The sequence below is a fragment of the Emys orbicularis genome, assembly GCF_028017835.1.
Source record: "Emys orbicularis isolate rEmyOrb1 chromosome 4 unlocalized genomic scaffold, rEmyOrb1.hap1 SUPER_4_unloc_1, whole genome shotgun sequence".
Classification (NCBI taxonomy): Eukaryota; Metazoa; Chordata; order Testudines; family Emydidae; genus Emys; species Emys orbicularis.
The window spans coordinates 144,590-169,104 of NW_027045131.1; the positions used below are offsets into that span (position 1 = coordinate 144,590).

The following is a 24,515-nucleotide window of genomic DNA, read 5'->3' on the forward strand; positions in this document are numbered from 1 at the left end:
CAAGTATTCGCCTGTCCATGTGACAAATAAGTCAAAGGAGCTCATGTTGATATAAAATTATTCTACTTAACTGCCAGGGGGCAAATTTGTCACGTACACATGGAAGCTATACAGCACAGCTATAGCTATGTCTTAACTCAGGAAGTTCCTTCGAGAGGAAATGTAGCCAAACTCCAAACCTGGAGACAATGGAACTTTCTGTGCCTGCGTCCTGTAAATAGCTAACCGCTTGGTTTGCAAAATAAGCAAGGAGGGGGCAAATAAATAAACAATAAGAGGTCATAAGAGGGGCAGATACATGTAACTTGCTAATTATGTAAGGTAATAATGGCAAATTTTGGCCAATCATAGAGCGATAAATTATCATAAGCAACTGCATATAATGCTTTGGTGTAAGTGTTTTCTTTGTTCTTGCTGACTTATGAGCTCAAACCCAATTGCAATTGAAATAAACTGATCGCCCCTCCTGGGGCTCCTTGCTTAGCTAGTTGTGTCCGTCTCTCCTTATTCCTCAGCTGGAACGGACAGAAATTTCTATGACAATGTCATGTGACATAATTTAGTATGGCAGATCCCAAGTTTATTCAGTCAAGGGCCGCTCCCTGGCTAGGAGTTCAGTCTGTTTGTGGCGGTTTCTTCCTGGCCCCTGCAGAGCCAGCAAACACCCTCAGCTCCCCGCCGGGCCCCTCACCCTTATGGGTGTCCTGTGCCGGACCCTTGTCACGGAAGCTGGTGAGAGCTGCTTGGGACCCTGGCTCTCCGCGCTGTGAGAGCCGAGGCGCTGGCTGGCTCCCTGAGCAGGCCGCCTCTGCATGGCCAGGCGCTCCCCAGGCGGGACGGGCAGCGCTGCTCCGAACGGTGCCCCTCATGCACTCTTGCCTCTCCCCCGAAGGAGCCCGGCCGAAACTGGCAACGCCCCCAGGCGCCAGCCCCTGCCCGCGGAGCCGGCTGCCATGAGATGCTTCCCAAAGCGCTTGCTCGCCACTGCCCTGACGCTCCTGGGTCTGCTCCTGCTCCTCAGCCTCTGCCTGCAGCGCCCGGAGGACCCACTGGTGGTAAGTACCAGGCTGGGCTGGGCGGAGACTCCGCCTGTGCCTGCCCCCGTGCTCCCTAACTGCTGTGTTCCCCTCCCCTGCCCCAGGGCTGCCCCACATCCCCTCGCTCTGGGGTCTGTGTTCCCCTGGCCCTGCCCCAGGGGCTGAGTGGCTTCCCCTCCTCTTGCTCTGGGGTCTGTGCTCCCCTGGCTCTGCCCCAAGGCTGCCCCACATCTCTTCCCCGTCCCTCCCCTTGCCCTGCCCCACATCCCCTCCCCTTGCTCTGGGGTCTGTGCTCCCCTGGCCCTGCCCCTGGGCTGTCCCGCATCCCCTCCCCGTCCTTCCCCTTGCCCTGCCCCACGGGCTTTCCCGCATCTCCTCCCCTCGCTCTGGGGTCCACGCTCCCCTCTCCTAACCCCACCTCCCATCCCTGAATTGGGGGCTTCATGGCCTCTCCTCCCTTGCCCCACTCCAGTGGAGATGTCTGAGCAGGAGGAGGGCGTGACTGGCTGGGTGGGGGGTGGAGCAGCACTACTAGGGGATGCTGTTCTCCAGCTCTAGCCCTCCTGAGCAAAGGGGGCTCTGGGCTGGAGCTGCCACCCCTGGCGGACGAGTTGTATTTGCCACAGGCCTGCCTTGGGGTGCGCTAACAGCAGCTAACGCTGGCTCTGCTCTGGCTCCCAGGAGGAGGTGAAGCGCTGGGTCCAGGAAATGGTGCTGCAGCAACTCCAACCCGACGGGAACCTGCGCAGCTTCCAGGAGCTGTGGAACGCTTCTGCCTCCAGGAACATCTCCTATCGCTACCTTGCCGGCCACCCCCCCTCTAGGAAGAGTGAGTATCCCAGGACCAGCCTGCTTTAGCCTCAGCATTCTCTGCCAGCAGCTGGATCTGGAGAGAGATGGTCTAGAGCTGTGGTTCTCAACCTTTTTGATACCACGGGGACTGACTTGCTGCCTTCCTAAACTGTGTCCGGGAGATCTCCGGGACTGGCGAGAAACGCTGGGTTAGAGGCACCAGCCATAGCGGAGCAGCTTTTGGGAAGCCAGCTGACGGATTTCTGCAACTGCTGCTCTGGCACCAATGCAGAATGGGGGATAACCGGCTTGGCAGCAGCACTGCTGAGAAGGATCTGGGAGCTGTGGTGGTTCATAACCTCAGCAGGAGTCAGCAATGCGATCCTGTTGCACAAAAAGCAAATGCAATTTTAGATTGCATTAACAGAGGCATACTCAGCGCTGGTTAGGCCTCAGCTGGAGGACGGTGTCCGTTTTTGGTCACCAATATCTAGAAAGGATGTGGAGAAACTGGAAAGGATCCATAGGCGAGTGACAAAGATGACCAAAGGGAAGGAATGCAGCCATACGAGCAAAGGCTGAAGGAACTGGCTATGTTTAGTTTGGAAAAGAGATTAAGGGGGCACATAACTGTCTTCAGATACTTGAAAGGCTGCCATAAAAAAGATGGAGAAAAGTTGTTCTCTCTTGCCACTGCTGTAGTTTGACCCCATTGCAATGGAGTCAAACTACAGCACAGCCACAGGCACCAACTTTTTTTGGTGCCGGTGGGTGCTCGCGCCGCCACCCCTTCCCACCCTGGCCCCGCCCCGACTCCACCTCTGCCCCAAAGTCCCCGCCCAAACTCTGCCCCTTCCTGCCCCTATTGGATCCCTCCCCAAATCCCTGCCCCGGCCCCGTCTCCTCCCCCAAGCACGCTGCGTTCCCCCTTCTCCCCCCTCCCTCCCAGGCTTGCCACATGAAACAGCTGTTTCGTGGCACCAAGTGCCGGGAGGGAGGGGGGAGAAGCAGGACGTGGTGGCGCGCTCAGGGGAGGAGGCGGAGCGGAGGTAAGCTGGAGCGGGGGGGCAGAGCGAGGAACTGCCGGTGGGTGCAGGGCACCCACCAATTTTTCCCCATGGGTGCTCCAGCCCCAGAGCACCCACAGAGTCAGCACCTATGAGCACAGCAGATGTAGATTAAACCTCAGGAAAAACTTCCTAACGGTAAGAAGAGTAGGACGATGGGACAGACGCCTAGGGAGCTTGTGGAAACTCCTTCGCTGGAGGTTTTCAGAAGGAGGCTGGAGCCATCTGTCTGAGATGGGTTAGAGAAACAAGTCCTGCATTGTGGCAGGGGTCTGGATGAGCTGACCCTGCGATCCCTTCTCACCCTGTGGTTCTGAGTCTATACCTGTGTTCGGGTGCTGGGCTTGGCTGTCTTGCCCATGGCGGGGCTCGCCACCGTTTGAGAGGTCTGGGAGCAGCCTTGACGTTACTTGGAAGAATGGCGTGGGCTTTACTTGAGTTAACATCCTAGTGAAGACAAGGCAGGTTGTAGCTGTCACATGAGTCTGCAGGTCAAGTTAAAGGCTAGGCTCCCCTGTAGCCTCTACCTGTTAACTCCTCTGAAAGCTACAAGCTGCCACACCCTCACTAGGGCTCTAGCAAACACACGGCTGAGTCTCTCCGGAGCCTGGAATAGTGGCTGCAGACGTTTGTCATTGAGGAGCTATTCACGCCCACGGGAGAGGGCCCAAAACAGAAACAACAGTGGGCTGTGGCCTTCCCTCTGCTGCAAGTGGAGTGTGTGACACACCCCCCCCCCCCCCCCCCGCTCCCGGGTCCGAGACAAACCACAGGGCAGACTCGCGTAGGGTGCAAAAATCCACAGGAGTTTAGTGAGGCATTTCCCCACTGCTCCCAGACACAGGTTCCCTGCCGCAGTCTCGCTGGGCCCCACAGGCCTGGCCCAGGCAGCCTGCAAATCACTGCTTTGCTTTACTGCAGAAGGGGTTCCAAAACCAATCTCCACTGTCCCGCGCCAGGCCCACCTTCCCCCTAGAGCTCTGGCACCCAGTTAGCAGTCTCTGCAAAGGCTCTGGGCTGATCCTTTCCTCGGGAAGCAAAAGCTAAGAGATCTGTTCTCCTCCTGGGACAGCCACCCACAGACCTGTCCACTTCCCTTGGTAAATTTCTTCATTACCTGGCAGCGAATGCAGGTGCAGCGGGGCAGGGCTGAGCCCCATAGCCCTTGCCAGCTCAGTGTGGGGCTGGTGTCCCCCATCACAGCCGGGAAGGGAGTTTCCCCTTGGCATAGCTGGTGTGACACTGTCGCCCAGTGGGCAAAACGATCTGGCACAAGACGTACAGCTTCCTTCTAGCTCTGTTTGTGCAACTCTTGCTACTCCATGGCCACAGGGAGGCAGTTCTTCCTACCTGCTCCTGCTCTCCCTTGGGGAAGGGGACCAGCAGAAGAGAGAGGAGATCCTGTCCTGTCTTGTGTGTTGGTGGAGGGTTTTTTTGGTGGCACTAAAATTCTCATTTGCGTCAGTTTGGAGGTGCAGTGGGAGTGGTTGAGTCATCTGGGGCGAGGAGAGATGGCAGCTATTCCACTCTGATTAAACAACACGGGCTTGGAGCTTTTCACTGAGAGAGATTCGGTAGGACGCAAAGGGGAAATTAACAAGAAAACGTGATAAATAAGCAAGGGCGGGTACACACACATTTCTCCTGAAATTACTAGCATCATTAAACAATTCACATTTACCAGTGGGCTAGCTGCTGTACAAACAAATAGTACAATTTGCTTCCTGACTCCTAGAGCCTACCATTGAAATTCAGAAGACAGACACAAAGTTGGGGAAAGGAATAGAATCATAGAATATTAGGGTTGGAAGAGACCTCAGGAGGTCACCTAGTCCAATCTCCTACTCAAAGCAGCAGGGCCGGCTTTAGGGCAATTCACCCGATTCCCCCTAAGAGGGCCCCGCAACGTCCCTAAGGACCCTCCTCCGAATGCACCGGCAGCCAATAGAGCTGCCGCCGAAGTCCCGCCGCTGTCTTCAGCGGCAGCTCTTTTGAATCGGGCCCCGCAGTGCCTAAAGCCAGCCCTGCAAAGCAGGACCAACCCCAACTAAATCATCCCAGCCAGGGCTTTGTCAAGCCTGACCTTAAAAACCTCTACGGAAGGAGATTCCACCACCTCCTTAGGGAACCCGTTCCAGTGCTTCACCACCCTCCTAGTGAAATAGCGTTTCCCAATATCCAACCTAGACCTCCCCCGCTGCAACTTGAGACCATTGCTCCTTGTTCTGTCATCTGCCACCACTGAGAACAGCCGAGCTCCATCCTCTTTGGAACCCCCCTTCAGGTCGTTGAAGGCAGCTATCCATCTCAGGTGGGATGTAGCCAATCTGTCATAGGTAAGGCTGGGCACAACTCCCCGTAAAGGCCCAGCCATCCTCTGAGACCTTCAGTAGAGGGTGTCAGCCTGAGTTCAAACACAAGGACCTGCTATTGGCTTCTTGTGAAATCAGCCAGCCTCGCACCCTCACAGGTATTTAGGTGCCCAACTCTCCCGGATTTCAAAGGGAGTTAGGCCCCGAAATACCGTGAGGGTCTGAGCCTTACTGATGTGTCAGTGGTGCTCATGTCTGTCCTTTCATCCCTCCGTGTTTCAGAGTTCCTCACTGTGGGGCTGTCGTCTGTCAAGCGGAAGCGAGGCAACTACCTCCTGGACACGCTGAAGTCCATCTTCAAGCAGTCAATCCAGGAGGAGCTGGAGGAGATGGTGGTGGTGGTGCACCTGGCTGACCCAGACTCGGAGTGGAACACCCAGGTGGTGACGGACATTACCGCAAGATTCACTCCCCACCTCCTCCGGGGCCAGCTGCTGGTTATCCATGCCCCTCCGGAGTGCTACCCGCCCCTGGAAGGCCTGAAGAGGAACTACAATGATGCCGAGAATCGAGTGCAGTTCAGAGCCAAGCAAAACGTGGACTATGCGTATCTCCTCAGCTTCGCTGCCAACCTTTCCTCCTACTATCTCATGACTGAGGATGACGTGCAGTGCTCCAAGTCCTTCTTCACTGCCATCAGGAAGGCAGTGGCATCCCGGGAAGGCTCCTACTGGGTCACGCTGGAGTTCTCCATGCTGGCCTACATTGGCAAACTCTACCACTCCAGCGACCTGCCCCAGCTGGCCCAGTTCCTGCTGCTGTTCTACCAGGAAATGCCGTGTGACTGGCTGCTGGGGCACTTCCGCCTGCTGCTCACCCAGAAGGAGGTGATTCGCTTCAAGCCGTCCCTCTTCCAGCACATCGGCCTGTACTCCTCCTTCCAGGGGGTGGTCAATCGGCTGAAAGACAACGACTTCGAGGCAGATTCCTTGGACTTGCCTGACAACCCCCCAGCTGTGATGTTCACAGACATAGACACCTTTGAGAACTACCTGCCCAGCAAGGCCTACGGCACGATGCCGGAGTACTTCTGGGGGAAAGCCCCATCTGCTGGCAGCCACTTCACCATCGTGTTCCACCAGCCTGCCCGTATCTCACGGCTCCAGGTCCACACCGGCTCCGAGGAGCGCCACACCGACTATCTCCACTCAGGGGCCGTGGAGCTGGGCAGCCAGCGGCAGGGGAAAGGCAAGGGCTGCTCTACATACACCCACGTCGGAGCCTTTGAGAAGGGACACTTTGAACGGAGCGGCTTGGAGAACAGCACGGCTGCCGCCCCGGAGTGCGTGCGGATCCTAGTGACAGAGAGTCAGAGCGAATGGCTGATCATCCGCAGCATCAGCATCTGGACCAAACCAAACAGCTAAGGGGGCTGCAGGGGACAGAGGCACGGCTGGTGACCCACACACCAGGGAGCTGGCTTCCCTTCTCAGGGGCAAGCAAGCGGTTTGGGGGTGTCTGAGGGGCAATGGAGGGTGGTGGCACTGCCCCTCCCAGGCAATGACACCCTGCGGGGGAGGCACAGTGAGGGCCTAGTGAGGAAGGAAGATGGGGCACTGAGGGTCAAGGCAGTGGCACAGCAGGATCCTGGTAGCATGGCAGGATGATGCATTAGAGCAAGAAATGGGAGCTAATGCAGCACATTGATACTCTGGCCTTTCAGGGCACCCTATGTCCTTGGGCACTAATTGCCGGTGGATAGGAGAGCCTGGCCCCACAGAGCTGACTGACTCCTCTGAACTACTTCCTGTGGGGGCCGTGCAGTCAGAACCAGGCCCGGGTAAGGCGTCCCGCTGGGCCAGACCCCAGGAGCGAGACCTGGAATGGTGCTTGCAGCAGACCGCTGGGGCTCTGGAGAGGTCAGGAGAGCCAGCAGTGCCCAGCTCGGGGCAGGTTCAGAGCATTGTCTACTGGGGAACTCTAGCCCAGACGTGGGCAAAACCAATGCCCCAGCGTGTGAGGCTGCTCCCAGGGCAGAGGCAGCCACGGGGGAAACCTTGGCTCAGGATCCTACTGCTCACAGTCGACCTGCTCTACCCCAATAGTTTAGAACTGGGCGTCCAACCTCTCCAGCCTGACGGCTAAAATGCTGTACCCCGAATGCCAGGGGGCTACATTCACGGTGGGAGGGGCAGGTTATTAATCACATTCATTACAGCAGTGCCTAGGAACCAACCAAAATCAGGGCCTGGTTGTGGTAGGTGCTGCACAAACACAGAGTGGCAGACAATTCCTGCCCTCAAGCACTTACAATCTAACTAGACAAGACAAGGCTGCTGCTCGCCAGCCCCCTCCTCGCTCCTGACTTCTTCCAAAACCACATTGAGCCCCTAGAAGCGGGGCCTTGTGTGGCCCCTGGCACCACGGGGCCAAATACAGGGGCAAGAACTCCTCCGTTCTGTGGCAGTTCATCTAGTGTATCCACTGTTAGCTCAAGCCTTTGACAATCGCAAGATTGGCTTAAAAGTCATGAGATTTTTACAAACATCATAAATATTTGGTTCTTTTCACTTGCCTTCTGGTGTCTGAGCTTTTAGGGTCACACTTGGCTCACGTTTTTAAACTTTTCTCCACCACCGGGAGGGTGAAAAGAATCCTTCATATTTGTTTGAAGTGCAAGCTGAGATTCTCTTGTATTCACCTGACTTCAGGCCTTATGAGGAGTAGCAAATATCATGACACAATAAAATCGTGGGAATTGGTAACATTGGGTATCCCCAGGGCACACCCGTCATTGCCAGTCCTAAGCGCACACAGCTGGCTCTCTGGGCCTTGGCTTCTAGAGGCCAGCCTGCACTTCTGGCCCGCTCCTCCACTCCTTGCCTACAAGCTAAATAAGCCTGGCAACCCAAACCCCCAGCCAGCTCTCAGAGGGCATGTCTACACTGCAATGTAAGGCATGGGTTAGTGGGACTTGAGTGCGTGGACCCTGCATTTGGGAGTGTCCATGCCCTAGGTTTACCATTTCAGGACACAGGCCCCAAAGCCGGGGCTCCAGCATCCACACTGCAGTACTCAAACCGGAGTCAAACCACCCTATCCCAGGCTTCCTAGCGCCCTCCCCAGCTGTGGCCACTCTAGCTCCTGGTTCAGTGTGGGAAAACGTGACTGTTCGCCCTGCACATGGCAGGAAGCTGTTACGGCCCATCGGGTTCCCAACGCATCCTGCCAAGCCGTCTTTTGGGTCTGCACGCTCCCGGCAACCAGAGCCAGCAACAGGGAGGAGTCCCCGTTTGAAGAGCTTCTCTTGCTTGTGCTTTCACTCCTGTTTCAGCAAACAGGTAGAGCATGCCGGAGACGTTGGTGGGCAGGGGCGTGGGCAGGAATTTCAATTTGACCACTTTTGGAAGGGCAAGTTAAACACATACATATTATACACATTAAACCATATCAACACACGCACCTACATCATCTGCATAGAAATAAACAGTGGTACACTCACCATTTCGACGGAAATCCATGCACCGGGGAGCCATCTGAATAAAGGTATCCACAGCCTCTTCTGTGTTAACGCTGTTGGTTACTTCAGTCTCTACTGCAAGAATTAACAGTTGCTGAAGACGAGCTTCTGTCAGGCGGCTGCAAAGTCTACCAAGTTTACACTTTTTAGCATTAAAACATTTTTCTGCAGTTGCAACTGTAACAGGTAATGTTGCCAAAAGCACCAATAGGTCAAATCCATCAGGATACAAAAGTTCCAGGTCATGTTCTTTACAGACCTTCATGAGTTCCAGAAAAGATATTCCACTGTCTGGTCCCTGAGCGTTTAAAATAGGTTCAGTGTGGTGTACTAATAAATCATATTGCATTTCAGGAACTCTGCACTGAAATTCTTCATTCAGCTTCACAAGTGCTTCTTTTCCTTTTGATATATGAACAGTTTTCAGGCTTTTTGCAGTGAGATAGGACACGCTTTGAGTATTAAATTGTCTGTCAATTTCACTTATTGCAGCATTGAGTGCAGGGAAAAAGAAATCGACTTTATATTTATTGTTTAAAGATTCCAAAAGGTAGGATGCGGTGTGACTGGGGTAAAAATGATCCAGAGTTTTTGCTGGTTGCCTCTTCCTGTAAGCTGGCATTTGCAGATTCAGTTCAGTAGCCTGCTGTTCAGCTTTGACGAAATACCTGTGGAACTTTTCATCCATTCTCAGGTTGTGCAAAACTTTTCAGCAACTCTCTATTGCATTTACTGCACAGGCAAAATCAATGTTTTCCCGCTGCAAGAAGGTGATAACATAATACACACATCCAAAAATACCAAGATGCAGATTGTGAATTCCAAATCCATCTGTACCATAAGCCCCTTTGCTTCTGCCAACACACTTGCTTTGCTGGCATTCTGCTGACTATTGATTAAAGTTTCTCTAGTAACAGAAAACTATTCTTCTGTGACCTGCAAAGCTTGGCAGTATGAATACCAGTGCACTTCATGAGGAGCCTGAAGACGTGTCTCTTGACCACTGTATTCATTGCTATTGACACTTGAAGTCCCTTCTGTCTGTATCATGGGCCTGGTCTACACTACGGGGTTAGGTCGAATTTAGCCGCATTAGGTCGATTTAAAAATGAATGCGTCCACGCAACCAACCCCATTCCGTCGACCAAAATGGCTCTTAAAATTGACTTCTGTACTCCTCCCCGACGAGGGGAGTAGCACTAAAATCGACTTTGCTGAGTCAAATTTGGGGTAGTGCTGATACAAATCAACGGTATTGGCCTCCGGAAGCTATCCCAGAGTGCTCCACTGTGACCGCTCTGGAAAGCACTTTGATCTCTGATGCACTAGCCAGGTACACAGGAAAAGCCCCGGGAACTTTTGAATTTCATTTCCTGTTTGGTCAGCGTGGCGAACTCAGCAGCACAGGTGAGTATGCGGTCCCCCCAGAATCATAGAGCGTAGAATGTTTCTACGCACTCGCGATGACATGTTTTCCGAGCTCATGCAGTCCTTTCGCACTGATAGGGCACAGCTTAATGCATGGAGGCATTCAGTGGCAGAGGCCAGGAAAGAATTAAGTGAGTGTGAAGAGCGGAGGCAGGATGCGATGCTGAGGCTAATGGGGGAGCAAACAGACATGATGAAGCATCTGTTGGAGCTGCAGGAAAGCCAACAAGAGCACAGACCCCCGCTGCATCCACTGTATAACCGCCTATCCTCCTCCCCATGTTCCATAGCCTCCTCACCCAGACGCCCAAGAATGCAGGCGGGGGGGGGGGGGGGGGGGAGCTCCGGGCACCCAGCCACTCCACTGCAGAGGATGACCCAAGCAACAGAAGGCTGTCATTCAAACAGTTCGATTTTTAGTGTGGCTACAATAAGCAATGTGGCCTTGTCCTTCCCTCCTCCCCCACCCCACCCGGGCTACCTTGTCCGTTATCTCTTTAAAAAAAAAATTAATAAAGAAAGAATGCATGGTTTCAAAACAATAGTTACTTTATTTCGAAGGGGGGAGGGTGGTTGGCTTACAGGGAATTAAAATCAACAAAGGGGGTGTGTTTGCATCAAGCAGAAACACAACTGTCACACCGAAGCCTGGCCAATTATGAAACTGGTTTTCAAAGCCTCTCTGATCTGCAGCGCGCCTTGCGGTGCTCTTCTAATCGCCCTGGTATCTGGCACGAAATGATTGTCTGCTGTTGCTTTCATGGACGGAGAGGCAACTGAGGACATGAATCCAAAACCACCCGCAACAATGTTTTTGCCCCATCAGGCATTGGGAGCTTAACCCAGAATTCCAGTGGGCGGCGGAGACTGCGGGAACGGTGGGATAGCTACCCACAATGCACCGCTCCGTAAGTCGATGCTTGCCACGGTAGTGATGACGCACTCCGCCAACTTAATGCGCTTTGTGTGGACATATGCAATTGACAATATAAAATCAATTTCTAAAAATCGACTTCTATAAAATCGACCTAATTTCGTAGTGTAGACATACCCATGGTGTCCTTCTGTATTTTTTTAAAGATGGTGCTGTGGTAACTACTAGGTGGAGGAAAGTATACAGGTTCTGAACAAGTCCAAAAAAGTTCTTGGAAACGGTATTAGAGCTCAAAGGAGCAACCACGACTAAATGTAGACAATGCGCATAGCAATGTGTGTAAACAGCACGTGGTTGTTTTGTTTGGTTGTTAACAACCATCCAGCAAGAGCCATTGATGGGATTTCCCCCCCCTAACTTCTGTGTACGTGTGCCATGACATTACACCTCCCAGGTCTAAGCGACAGTGCAGGGCATCTCACAGACTAATTGAACCTTGTTAGTGTAGTTATTACCTTGGTTATCAATATGTGTAATTGTGTATTATATAAATGTTGGGGTTTTAAGAGTTATTGTTGTTAAGTTTTGGCTTGGAAGGGAAGATGTGGTATTGGGAGTTGTGCCTTCAAGGGCTGAGCTTCCCAGACAGAGAGTCTGGGCAGGGTGCCACAAAGCTCTTGTTGTTTTGTACAGCAAGCTGGAACTAGGCATAGAATGCTGAAGCGCTTGTGAGCACCCTCAGCATTGAGGCCCAGATCCTCCAGGGCATTTCAGCTCCTAAATCCCATTGAAATCAATGGAATCACCTTTGTGGTCTGGATGTGATCTCTGAATGCCACAGTCCCCACTGGGCTCTGCTGAGGATTCTCAGGCCTCCAAGAGGAGCCTGCCAATTGGTGGATTTGATTGGAAGCCAGGTGCTACTCGGGGCTGGCACAGAGTTTGCCTCCTAACCCGGGGCAGTTTGGGCCGAATCTCCCTTGGCAGTTTGGGGCTGAGTCAAAGCCTGCAAACTCTTGAACCACAAAAAAGCACCTGCAAATCCAGCTCCGTGATGGTCCCATAGTACCATTCAGGACGATCTTGTGTCTTCTAGGGCTGGCGGTATCCCTGCCAGAGGCAGAGTCTGTCCAACTGGAGCCGGATGGAAACGTCGCCTCTGAATTTGCCATCTAGGCCTGATATTTCTTCACCTAGAGCCTTAGAAAACCCCAGGAGCCACCACCATGTCAGTCCTCTGCGGCTAACCCTTCCTGGCCAAGGGGATGGCACGGGGCAGGGAGCAGACCTTCCTTAGGCCTTCCATTCACACATTGCTGGATCTCTGTCTTTAAAAGCACACACCTAGTCAGTGATCAGTCAGTGTGTGCAATTACTTACAGCTGTGACTGGGGTGGAGGAAAACCATCTACCAAGGTGCGTGTACCAATTCCAAACTTGCCATACCCCCAGCTGGCCACGAGATGTCCCCAGAGACCCTTCCTAGCACTAGCAGCTGCTAGTGGCGCTGGAACAGGGCTGAGATCCTCAGAACTCCCCTCTGGGGCTGCAGCAGTAGCGGAGCTCATAGGTTGAATCCCAAGTGAAAGGGGACAGTGATTAGTGGGAGAAGGAGGGAGGGCAAAATGGGGACCCACTCAGGACTACAGTCAGATGTGGTGAACGCAGCCCAGGATACCTCCAGGGACCCCATCATTTGGGGTGTGAGAAGGAATATTTGACCCTAAAATGTGGGAAAAGATTGGGGGTGTGTGCGTGTGTGGAATTAATGTTGCTAATTTTACCCCTTTACAGCTGAGCTGATTCTCCCAGAACATGCAGCAATGGACAGGAACAGCTGCAGCGTCTCCCCTCCCCCCATTGGTTAGCAGGCATGTAGCCAAGGGATTCTCCTTCAGGACTGTGTCGCACTGGGGTTGCTGGCCCTCAAATTGGGATGCTCCCAAGACAGGCAGTTCCATGGCAGATGACATGATCCTGAGATGGTATGAGCCTAGGGTGACCAGATGTCCCGATTTTATAGGGACAGTCCCGATTTTGGGGTCTTTTTCTTATATAGGCTCCTATTACTCCCCACCCCCTGTCCCGATTTTTCACATTTGCTGTCTGGTCACCCTATATGAGCCATAGCAGGGTGGTGGCAGAGTGGTTAGCACCTCCAGCTGCAAGGCAGGGAATGGGGGTTCTGTCCCTAGCCTGCTGTCTGGTGTGGGGCCAGTACCCCCGTCATGTGGGCCTGTAGTTTCTCTGCTTGTAAAATAGGGACACTGATACGTTCTTTCTTTGTCAAGTGTTCGCAGAGCAGGGTTTAAAAGCGCAAGATATGGTTGTTTTGTCAGCTCTGCCGTGAGTTTGCTGCATGCCTCTGAGCACGTTGCCTCTCCAGGCCTCAGGTTCCCCACCTGTGAAATGGGGATATGTGACGAACTGGGACTGTTCTTAATGTGGTCTTTGAATGCTGACAGGGGAGTGTGGCTAAGACGGTCTGCATTGGGGGATGGGAGACTTGCCAAGGGAGGATATCTGAGCATGTAACCTGAGAACCCAGGAAGGGGTTAGAGGCCAGGTGACACCTTTGCCCGGGAAACTGAACAAAGGCTAGAGAGAGAGTTCAGAGCTGGCTGGTGATATGGCTGGGAGGCAGACGGGGCTCTGACCTCCCAAGGGGGCTGGGGTGCCCTGGGACCCCAAGATGGACCTAACTGAGGGGTCCTGTTGTCTGTGCCTGCAAGACATGTCTTGGACTGTATTCCTGTCATCTAAATAAACCTTCTGCTTTACTGGCTGGCTGAGAGTCATGGTGAATCGCAGGAAGCCGGGGGTGCAGGGCCTTGTGTCCCCCCACACTCCGTGACAGGATAATACGTCTGACCCAACTTTCTAAAGAGCTTTGACATCTGCAGATATAAGCCTCTGTAGGTGCTCGGTATTATTATCTAGTAATGTTTGTAAAACACATCCAGGGTAAAGGCCCCTGTAGCAGGGCAAAGTCTAATACATCTCCTGGAGTATTTAACTGTTTGTATGTAGACATTTCCCTAGGGGACATGCAGGCAGATCAGTCAGTGTAAAATGCAGCGATGCGACAGAGGGGGAAGACAAGATGTTGGGTGTTGGTGCTAGCCAGTCCTAGACCCTTTTAGGGGGTGAAATCCAGAACAAGCCCTGTAGAATCCTCGAAATGTGGGGCTGGAAGGGACCTTGGGAAGTCATCAAGTGCAGCCCCCTGTGCTGAGACAGGACCAGTAAACCTAGACCAGGTGTGTGTCCAGCCTGTTCTTTAAAATCTCCAGTGACAGGGATTCCACAGCCTCCCTTGGGAGCCTGCTCCAGATCTTAACCACTGAATTTCCCTGGCAGCCGAGCGGAGGCAGCAGGAGACATGGGCTGTGTTCCTCGCTCTGGATGAGGCTAACGGCACTGCTGACCCCCCTTTGCTGGGCAGGCCTTGGAGAAGTGCCTGCTAGTTACAGTCAGGATCCAGGGGCAAACGCTCCGAGTTCGGCACGTGCTTTCTGTGACTACTCTGCAATGCAGAAGGAGACACTCGGGGTTCCCGCCCTGGCGTGGGGCTCAGGAGAGCTGCGTTCCATTCCTGGCTCTGCTACTGGGACTTTGACCCAGATCCGCAAAGGCAGTTAGGTGCCTGATTCTCATTGAGCCCCGTGGGAGTTCGGTGCCCAAATACCTTTGAGGATCTGGCCCTCACTGCTCTGTTCCCCTTCTGCAAAGTGGGGATCAGAACTCTAACTTCCTCCCACTCGTGTCTGGTTAGATTCTACACTTGTTGGGACAGGGATTGTCGCTCATGTACGTGCAGCGCCTAGCACGGAGCGGTTTCCATACATTCCCTGATTCCGATTAGTAACAACATTTGCTTTGACGGGGAATGTTTGTCCTAACAAACGCACTGGCCGGAAGGATTACCGGAAAGTGAACACCAGAAGGGAGAGGCAAATGCATTTGCAAATGAGGTAGGATTTATCTGCAGCAGTCACCCAACCCAAGTGAGGACTGATATTTCATTCTTTAGATGCACCCTGGGCCCAGTCGGACAAAGCAGGCGGCTTGTGTTGTTTAAACAGCCTGATGATTCCTTGGGCTGCTTCAGAAGCCAGAGGGAGATGGGGAAGAGGGCCAGGGAGAGAGCTGAAGTGGGTTGAAGAGGGATTTTCGCCGAGTATTTCCCTCTTGAAGTGGGTCCCTCACCCCCACTCCCAACCTGGAGCCGTAGCTTGGGAAGCAGTTACCGGTGTTGGGATAAGCAACAGCTGCTGGGCTTCTTTTGCTGTCTCAGGAACTCTGACAGCACCAGAGAGCGGGGACGGAGTCTAATTTTAAACTCATGCCTGGTGCATTTGTGTATGTGTGAGTGCGATTTCCAGCCCCCCCTCACCCTCCGCCTCCCGCTCTGCACCGAGGAGACTGGCTCGGCAGAAGAGAACCAGAAGGGGCTTCGGGCTGGGGACGGGGGTCTCAGCTGTGGGAGGAGAGGACGGGGGGAGAAGAACTGGCGGAGGCAGCTAGGGAAGGAAGATCATGGAGCCTGCTTCTGCCCAGGATGATCAGAAGAAAAAGCAACAGAAAGAAAAGCCAAAGAAACCGGTGCCACCAGCAGCCCCCCGGCCAGCCAGGGCTCTGTTCTGCTTAACCCTTCAGCACCCGCTGCGGAAAGCCTGCATCGGCATTGTGGAATGGAAGTATCCTTTCCACCTAGGCGGGGAGGGGAGACGGGACCTGCGTGGGGGTGTCTAGAAACATGGGAGACGGACACCCGGCAAAGCACAAAGGAGGCATTAGAAAGCGTGTGGAGGGAATGCCTCGACCCAGCGGCGAGCGAGAGGAAAGTGCGTGCCCAAGGCACAGGAGAGAATGGGGCCGTTTGGTGGGTGTGGACAGGTTTAAACTCGGTGAGCGATCGATCTGGTTTTCCTGTTCCTGACGGCTGACGAAGTGCCTGTTTGTACCGTCTATCTCGCCGGTGATGCGAAAGAGCAGGGAAGGCTGAGGAAAGGCTAAATATAGCTGAGGGGCCCGGTTCTGTGATCCTGCTGCACTCAGTGGCATGAAGCCGGAGTCAGGGAGATCAGGATCTGGCCTGTGTTTTCTTGGGACGAGGTCGGAGATGGTAATTGATGTGTTCAGTGGAAGGGGGGCTGTTTGGGTGAGAGAAACCAAGGCAGTTTGGACACTGCGGTTTCTGTTCAGTCTCTTTGGTACCAAGCGAAGATGGGGCCATGGGAAATAATCCCAAGGGTTCCCCTCTCCAGGGCGTTGTGCAGCCAGGCGAGCGGGAGAGACGTTGCTTTCACTTCAGGAGGGAAGTTATATACATGGTGCTGGCGGGAATCCAAGGAAGGCAGAAACCATTTTGGGGAAGGAATGCGAGAGGATCAACCAGTTTGGGGAGAGGGCTAGGAGGAGAGAACCGAAATGCAGGGGCCAGGGGCAGGAAGATGCCGGGTGATTGGAGAAGCCGGGGCAGAGATCGGGGTGTGGTGGGGAGAGGATGCACTTTGATCAGGAGGCAGGAAAGAGAAAAAGCTGGAGGTGGCCCGGAGCGGGGCGTAGGGGAGAAAATGTCAGACCGGGAAAGTAAAGTGTGTGTGGGGGGGGGAAGGGACTGAGAGGGACACTGCGAGCTGCTTGGAATAGCTCAGAGAGGGAGTCAGCCGCTCGCCGGCTGCCCGCAGCTGCTGTCTGACATCACAGATGGATGGCTCCCTTCGCCATTCCCTTCTCTCTCCCTCTTTCTTTCCTTCTCCCTTTTTCTCTCCTTCATTCTCCCCATCTCTTCCTCATTCTCTCTCCCCACCACCATCTCTCTGTCTTTCCCCTCCACCTCTCCCTCTCCATCCATCACTGCCCTAGGCTCCCCGCTCTCTGATCCCGGCTTTGCTAAAAGCCCAGCTCTAGCTCAAAGAGGAATGAGTTCAGGCCCTGTGTGATACAGAGGGTCAGACCAGATGGCCACAATGGGCCCTTCTGGCCTCAGATCGGGACCCTGCAGCAGGGATGACGGAATGGCAGCCCAGAGGGGCTGGGAGCTAACCCTGGGGGGCTGAAGAGGAGCCCATGGAGAGCGGAAGAACCTTTTGTGTGTTTGGATTCTTGTTACCTTGGAAGGGGTGAAGTTTTAGTCAGAGACTTGGCTGGAGGGCTGGGCCCCATCACCACCTCCAGCCTGGGTGGGGAAGGCTGAGGGTTGGGGACCACCTCGGAGGAAACTGAGGCAGGGAGTGCCTGTAGTGCCAGGCGTGGCCTGCAGAGAGTGCTACAGGCAGCCACACCGGTGACAAGTGTTTAGGAGGATGCCGCTGCTTCCAGCTCATAGCCCGAGGCCCAGAATTGGGAAGGTATTTAGGCACTGCTGTGCTCAGAACCCTACATATCATTTTCAAAAGGGACTTAGGAGCCAAAATCTCATTGGCAGTCAACGGCATTCCGGCTCCAACTGTGTCAATTACTAAATATGTAACAAGCTGGACCTTACTTCATTAGCTCAAATGACAGAGGCTGTTGCTTTTAGGATCCCAAAGGGCCCAGATTCAACCCAGGCGTACTAGGCTGCATTCTGGCCATCAGGCATGTCGTCTGGGTCCTTTCTTGACTTGAGGGCGCTATCTCACTCTGGGAGAAATCAATGAAACAAGGGGGGGGGGGGTCGTCCTGTGGGTACATGCTGGCAGTTTGGCCATCAGAGTCCCTGTACTGTGGGCTGCAGGTATGGAACATGAAGCATGTTGGGTCTAGTCACGGCTTGGCTGGGAGATCATCCCGGGTGCAGCAGGAAGAGGTGTTAGTGACTCAAGAGGTGGCGTCAAGTATCAGGGGGTAGCCGTGTTAGTCTGTATCTACAAAAACAACAAGGAGTCTGGTGGCACCTTAAAGACTAACAGATTTATTTGGGCATAAGCTTTCGTGGGTAAAAACCTCACTTCTTCGAGGTGGCGCTTCTCTCATGGACTCAGTCCTGAAGCCTGGCACTCGGCCAGGTGCCCCGTGCTGCTGGATCAGACCTAAAGTGTGGGGCGTGGCCATTGAAGGCTCGGTGGTACCTTTTGGAAGAAATGGCGTGTGGGGCCTTTGTCTTGGGTACGCTCCAGTTTTGCACTCTCTGCCTCCCTAAAATCCTTCCTGCATAATAGCTGTTAGTGACTCCTCCTCCCTCCCTCCCTGCCAGGCAGTGTTCTACCCCAGAAGTGGCAGCATTTCAGTGGGGAGTGAGCAATCCCAGTCCTACTCTATGCAAAGGGCTCTGGGACCTGGTGGGTTTTTTGTATCCTTTTAATAATAACGCTCTAGGCTGCTTTTGCCCAAGGCTCTCTCACTGCCTTACAAACATTTAATGAATTAATTCTCACAACTGCTCCCCGCAGCTGTAACACAAGTAGTGCCCTCAAGCTACACATGGGACAAGAGACACAGAAAGCAGAAGTGACTAGCTCAGGGTCAGCCTGCAAATCAGTGGCACATCTGGGACTAGAACCTACGACTCCTAGGTCACTGCCGTAACCACTGAACCCCTTGTAGCCATGAGAGCGAATGGACCTGCTACTGAACACAGATTGGAAGGAGGAAAGAGACAGGTGTGCCAACAGGAAGGTCAAAGAAGCAGTCACTGCAAACAGGGTAGGGGATAGCATGAGTGTGAGAGAGAGATTCCTCTGCATCAGGTTACACTGGTACCCACAATGCAGCAGATTCTATCTATACCCACAATGCTCTGGGCACTATTTATACCCACAGTGCCCCTGGTTTGCTGCTTTGGGGTTGCAATGAGAGGAAGTGGCCTAGTTCTGGCCACTCAAGGTAGCATTTGCTCAAAGGTCAGGCCGGTTGCTTGGTAGGGGGTTAATTGTAAGCGTGCTTTGTGAGCATGCTGGGGGTGTACGGAGTGGGGTTTGGGAGTGTTGGGGCGCTGGGGGGACATGTGCCCCATTACTGGTATACATGGCACCTGGACTCCACCCTCGCTTCACAATGCTCAGAAGGCAGGTTGCTTATCCGGTGCCCAGTGGAGCTTGCTCCCTGTCATGCCCCAGAGAACCTGGCTATAAAAGCCAGCAAATTTCCAGGCCTGGTGTGATTTAGGCTGCAGCTAGAGACAGGTTTATGATGCATGCTGCTGCTGCTGCCGCCAGGGCTGAGCTGATGCTCTCAAAGGGCTTCACCGGAGTCATAAATGGAGAGAAGCCAGGAGGGAACCCTGCCCCCACAGGATCCCAAACGGCTGTATTGGTTTAACTTGGCTGCATTTCCTGCCAGCAAAAGGGGCCAGGCTGGCACCCCTCGGCACTTCAGCCACAGACGAGTTAAGACCCGAGCATGCAGCAGGTTAGGACCAGAATTAGGGACAGAGCTCCTGGCTCCCAGGCCCCTGCTCCAACCACTAGGTAATACTTCTCTAGGGAGTATCTGGGAGGGAACTACATAGAGTAAATCCCCAAATGGCAGAGGCACAGAGAACAGTCCCAGGCTCCTTCCATCCTTGCGGGACAAAAGGCAGCGCATGCAGTGGGCGAAGCAGGGGACTAGGAGTTCCTGGGTTCAGTTTCCATTTCTGCCGCTGACTTTGGGTGTGACTCCAGGCGGGTCGCTCGATCCCTGTGTCCCTCCTTTAACTCCTCTGGAGAAGGGGAGAAAAACCCAAGGGAAGGGGGGGTTTCGTTCTCTGTAACAACTCATGAGCGCTTTCCCTCTGCAGATCTCCACGCAGGGCAGCACCGTTATTTCCAGGGAGCAAATGAGGGAAACGAGATGGTGGGGAAGGGACTTGAGTTTTTCAAGGCCCGAGAGCCTGGGATGGAAGGGCTACGGGAGGCTGATGATGGTGATTGACAGTGAAGTGTGGGGTGAAATATACAGACTGCCAGCATGTCCACCTCGGGCACGCGACTAAAATTAAGGCAGCAGAGGATCATCTTTAGCAGCCATTGGCCTCCTTGTCAGCTGATTACGGCAGGTCTAGGCAGCAGGCGGATGCTGAACGGCCAGGAGATTTTATCCACGGGGCGAAGGGGTTGGTTCGTCGTCGAAAGACGTCGTCGCGGATATACATGGCTTCCTTTACCAAAGATATCTAAAGTGTTCATTTGGCCTGTGTAACAGGGCAGCTTGCCCCATTAAGGGCTGCAGGCCTGTGGCCAGCTGGCCCTGTTCACTAATAAGACCTAGCTGAGGAGAGACAGGTGCTTAGTTCACTCTAAGGAGGGGCAGGGAGGTGGGGTCTGCAGAGAGATGTTGTAGCAAAGGACAGTTGCTTGCAGGAGCCGCTGGAGAGAGGCCCTAGGCGCTGTGGCTGGGTAGAAAGCCCCAGCTGGGGCAGTTTTGTTTTCCTGGGGTGAGTTTGTGGTTGTTGGGATAATAAATGGAGCCCAGAGGGAAGGGACTAAGGATGGGGGTGTCAGACCTTGTCCTCAGCGTTGCTTATGCTTTACGCAGTTACCCCCGGGTGCAGGAGCGCGTGTGAAATTGCTGCAGGACAGGCCAGCACGCGGTAATTGAAAGCTGACTCCTATCAATCCCTCCCCCTCCCCACAGCCCTCATCAGGCAGGTGCCCTGGCAGGCAGAGACTCGGGTTGGGCCCAGGTTTATTCCAGGGAGGGGAGGAATGCCTTGTTGGGGAGCCCGGCCCCGGGGAGCCCCACTCTGAGGATCAGGCACCAGCTAATGTCCCCTGCAGTGTGAGTGTCCCAGGAGCAGCGCGGCCTCCCGGCCGTCGGGGCCCAGCCTGTCATCACTGTGGATGGTCTCCAGCCACGCAGTGACCTCAAGTGTGATGTGATCTTTAGCCCAATGGCTGGGCCTCTCCGGCTGTCACTGTCTGTAGCAGCTGACGTGTCTTAGGCCTTTGCCTCATCCCCTAGCCAGGCCACGCTGCTTCTCCTGGATTGAATCTTCGCCGCCTTGTTCTCAGCTTGGCCCCATGAAAGCAAACCCAGCACGCTCCGTGGGTGGGATGACAGAGGGACACGAGCTGTGTGTCCTGTGACACCCTTTCCCCCAGCCTCCCCCGCTATCTCCGATCCACCTCCACATACACAGCAGGCGCAGGATGGGCAGCCGCTGGGGAGCAAATCCCCAGCACCATCCCCCCAGGCTGTCGAGCAGAGGGGTGACTGGATCTGTTAAATGGCTGGAGAGCATTTGGATTGGTTTGCCTTGCAAAATTGCCCGGCGAGCATCATTTCCCAGCCCTCCCCGCTCCCCGGGGCTCTGGGTCCTGCTGCGGCAGAGGAACAAGTGGAGATGTTTGTGCAAGACCCTGCTTTTGTTTTGCTTTTCCTGTCTCTGTTACTAGGGAGCCGAGAGCAGTCCTGGGCCAAACAGGGGGCAGGTAGGTGCTAGACAAACCCCACACACCCAGCCCTGACCTCCAGCTCCTCTGCTATCCCAGCCGGCAGACCCCCAAACACAGCTCTGCCACTGCCCCTCAATCCTGACCTGCAGCCCCCAGACTTGGCAACGCCTTGGGGCCAAAAAGCAGCAGAGTTTGAATTTGCGCAAACTTGGACAAATGTGCATGAAATACTGTCTGGCGTGGGGGTGGGGACACTTCCAGCCTCTCCCTAAATTCAAATGAATGAACTCTGTGCCCAGCCGTGACGCTTCACATGGGTACCCGGGGTTGGGAGGCACCTTGCTACCACCTGCCCTTTGCTAGTGGGAGCCTCGTCTCTCCCCACCGGGGGTCAGCTCCTCACCTCCACTGGCACCCCAGCCTCTGCAGGTCCTGCTGTCACTGAAGGGTTAGCAATTGGCACACGCCAAGAGGACACTGGGAGGTTGGAGTGTGCTGATCGCTCACTGAGTGGTCCCAGGTTCGCTGCACCCAAAGCAGCTGTACACCACACCCCCCACAGCTCCCCAGTCCCACCTCCGATCGCTGCCCTGCTTTGCACACACTGGGTGTGTCCAGAGGGACACACGCAGCAGTTTATTTGATGCAGATCGTGTAGCACGTACAGGACGCTCCCTGTTATCCGAATAGCAGGTGGGACACGGATTTTATTTGGATAATCTAGCGGGCAGGAGCCACTCAGCAGCCGGGTGACCTCTCTTGCAGCTAGGGCTTGTCTTTCTCCTCCTCCTTTCAGTCCTGGCTGGGGGTCTCTGCGCTGCTCCGCTCGCTTCCTCCCCTGACAGCAGGGCAACAGAGGAGCTCTATTGTCTGAACTGCTGTGTCATCCAGCCTGTCTTGTCGCCCAGCATGGGAGACGTGCTGTGGGGGGCGTGTATTGGAAACCAATGGTTACATACAACGTAAAATCAGAGCGTGCATTCTAGAACCTAGACTCGATACTTTCATGTCGTACAGAGCAATGCTCACCCCAAAATCCTTCCAACCTTTTACAGCCTGTGATCCTTGTTTCATGAGAGAAGTCATGCTGGCAGCTTGCCTCCTAAGTAAAGGAGCCCCCAGTGTCTCTTTTGCAGCCCAGGCTATCTCAAAACAGTCCTTTGATCTTTATTCGTAACCCAGACCCCCTGGTGCTAATTGCTCCTCCTGGTAGGTTTCAGAGTAGTTGCCGTGTTAGCCTGTATCAGCAAAAACAATGAGGAGTCCTTGGGGCACCTTAGAGACTAACACATTTATTTGGGCATAAGCTTTCGTGGGCTAGAACCCACTTCATCGGATGCATGGAGTGGAAAATACAGGAGCAGGTATAAATACATGAAAGGATGGGGGTTGCTTTGCCAAGTCTGAGGTCAGTCTAACGAGATAAATCAATTAACAGCAGGATACCAAGGGAGGGAAAATAACTTTTGAAGTGGTGAGAGAGTGGCCCATTACAGACAGTTGACAAGAAGGTGTGAGTAACAGTAGGGAGAAATTAGTATTGGGGAAATTAAGTTTAGGTTTTGTAATGACCCAACCACTCCCAGTCTTTATTCAGGCCTAATCTGATGGTGTCCAGTTTGCAAATTAATTCCAGTTCTGCAGCTTCACGTTGGAGTCTGTTTTTGAAGTTTTTTTGTTGAAGAATTGCCACTTTTAGGTCTGTTATTGAGTGACTAGAGAGATTGAAGTGTTCTACTGGTTTTTGAATGTTATGAATTCCTGATGTCAGAGTTGTGTCCATTTATTCTTTTGCATAGAGACTGTCCAGTTTGGCCAATGTACATGGCAGAGGGGCATTGCTGGCACATGATGGCATAGATCACATTGGTAGATGTGCAGGTGAACGAGCCCCGGATGGTGTGGCTGATGTGGTTAGGTCCCTATGATGGTGTCCCATGAATAGATATGTGGACAGAGTTGGCACCGGGGTTTGCAGCAGGGTTTGGTTCCTGGGTTAGTGTTTTTGTTGTGTGGTGTGTGGTTGCTGGTGAGTATTTGGTTCAGGTTGGGGGGCTGTCTGTAGGCGAGGACTGGTAGATTTTGCAGTCTCTTGTCAATTTTGTAATCTAGATTAGTTGCATACTGAGCCACAAGCTAGACTCCTGCTGTGAAGGGACCGTACACAATACAGACAAGGACCAGACGGGGAGATAAGTGTCTGTAACCCCTTCCCGAAAGGAACCTGTCTGAGATATGTCCCCTCATAGACTCATAGACTTTAAGGTCAGAAGGGACCATTATGGTCATCTAGTCTGACCTCCCGCATGATGCAGGCCACAAAAGCTGACCCACCCACTTTCCCTTAACTCAGCTGTTGAAGTCTCCAGATCGTGATTTAAAGACTTCAAGTCGCAGAGAATCCTCCAGCTTGCGACCCCTGCCCCATGCTGCGGAGGAAGGCGAAAAACCTCCAGGGCCTCTGCCAATCTACCCTGGAGGAAAATTCCTTCCCGACCCCAAATATGGCGATCAGTAGAACCCTGAGCATACAGGCAAGAATCTCCAGCCGAACCCTCATTTTACCAGCGATCGCACGTTATTGCCTAATTGACTAAAATCACGTTATCCCATCAAACCATTCCCTCCATGAACTTATCTAGCCTAATCTTGAAGCCAGGGAGGTCTTTTGCCCCCACCGTTTCCCTCGGAAGGCTGTTCCAAAATTTCACCCCTCTGACGGTTAGAAACCTTCGTCTAATTTCAAGCCTAAACTTCCCCACGGCCAGTTTATATCCATTTGTTCTCGTGTCCACATTAGTACTGAGCTGAAATAATTCCTCTCCCTCCCTGGTATTTATCCCTCTGATATATTTAAAGAGAGCAATCATATCCCCCCTCAGCCTTCTTTTGGTTAGGCTAAACAAACCGAGCTCCTCGAGTCTCCTTTCATAGGAAAGGTTTTCCATTCCTCGGATCATCCTAGTGGCCCTTCTCTGTACCCGTTCCAGTTTGAGTTCATCCTTTTTAAACATAGGAGACCAGAACTGCACACAGTACTCCAAATGAGGTCTCACCAGCGCCTTGTATAACGGAAGCAGCACCTCCTTGTCCCTACTAGAAATACCTCGCCTAATGCATCCCAAGATCGCATTAGCTTTTTTCACAGCCACGTCACATTGCCGACTCATAGTCATCCTGC

General features: G+C 53.5%; 2 pseudogenes; both read left to right on the top strand.

The window, feature by feature from the left end:
• Positions 1-867: 867 nt before the first annotated feature.
• On the top strand, positions 868-6,635 carry LOC135894783 (alpha-1,6-mannosyl-glycoprotein 4-beta-N-acetylglucosaminyltransferase-like; annotated as a pseudogene).
• An 8,934-nt stretch (positions 6,636-15,569) lies between these two features.
• Positions 15,570-24,515, top strand: part of LOC135894781 (voltage-dependent L-type calcium channel subunit alpha-1S-like) — a 99,991-nt pseudogene continuing 91,045 nt past the window's right edge.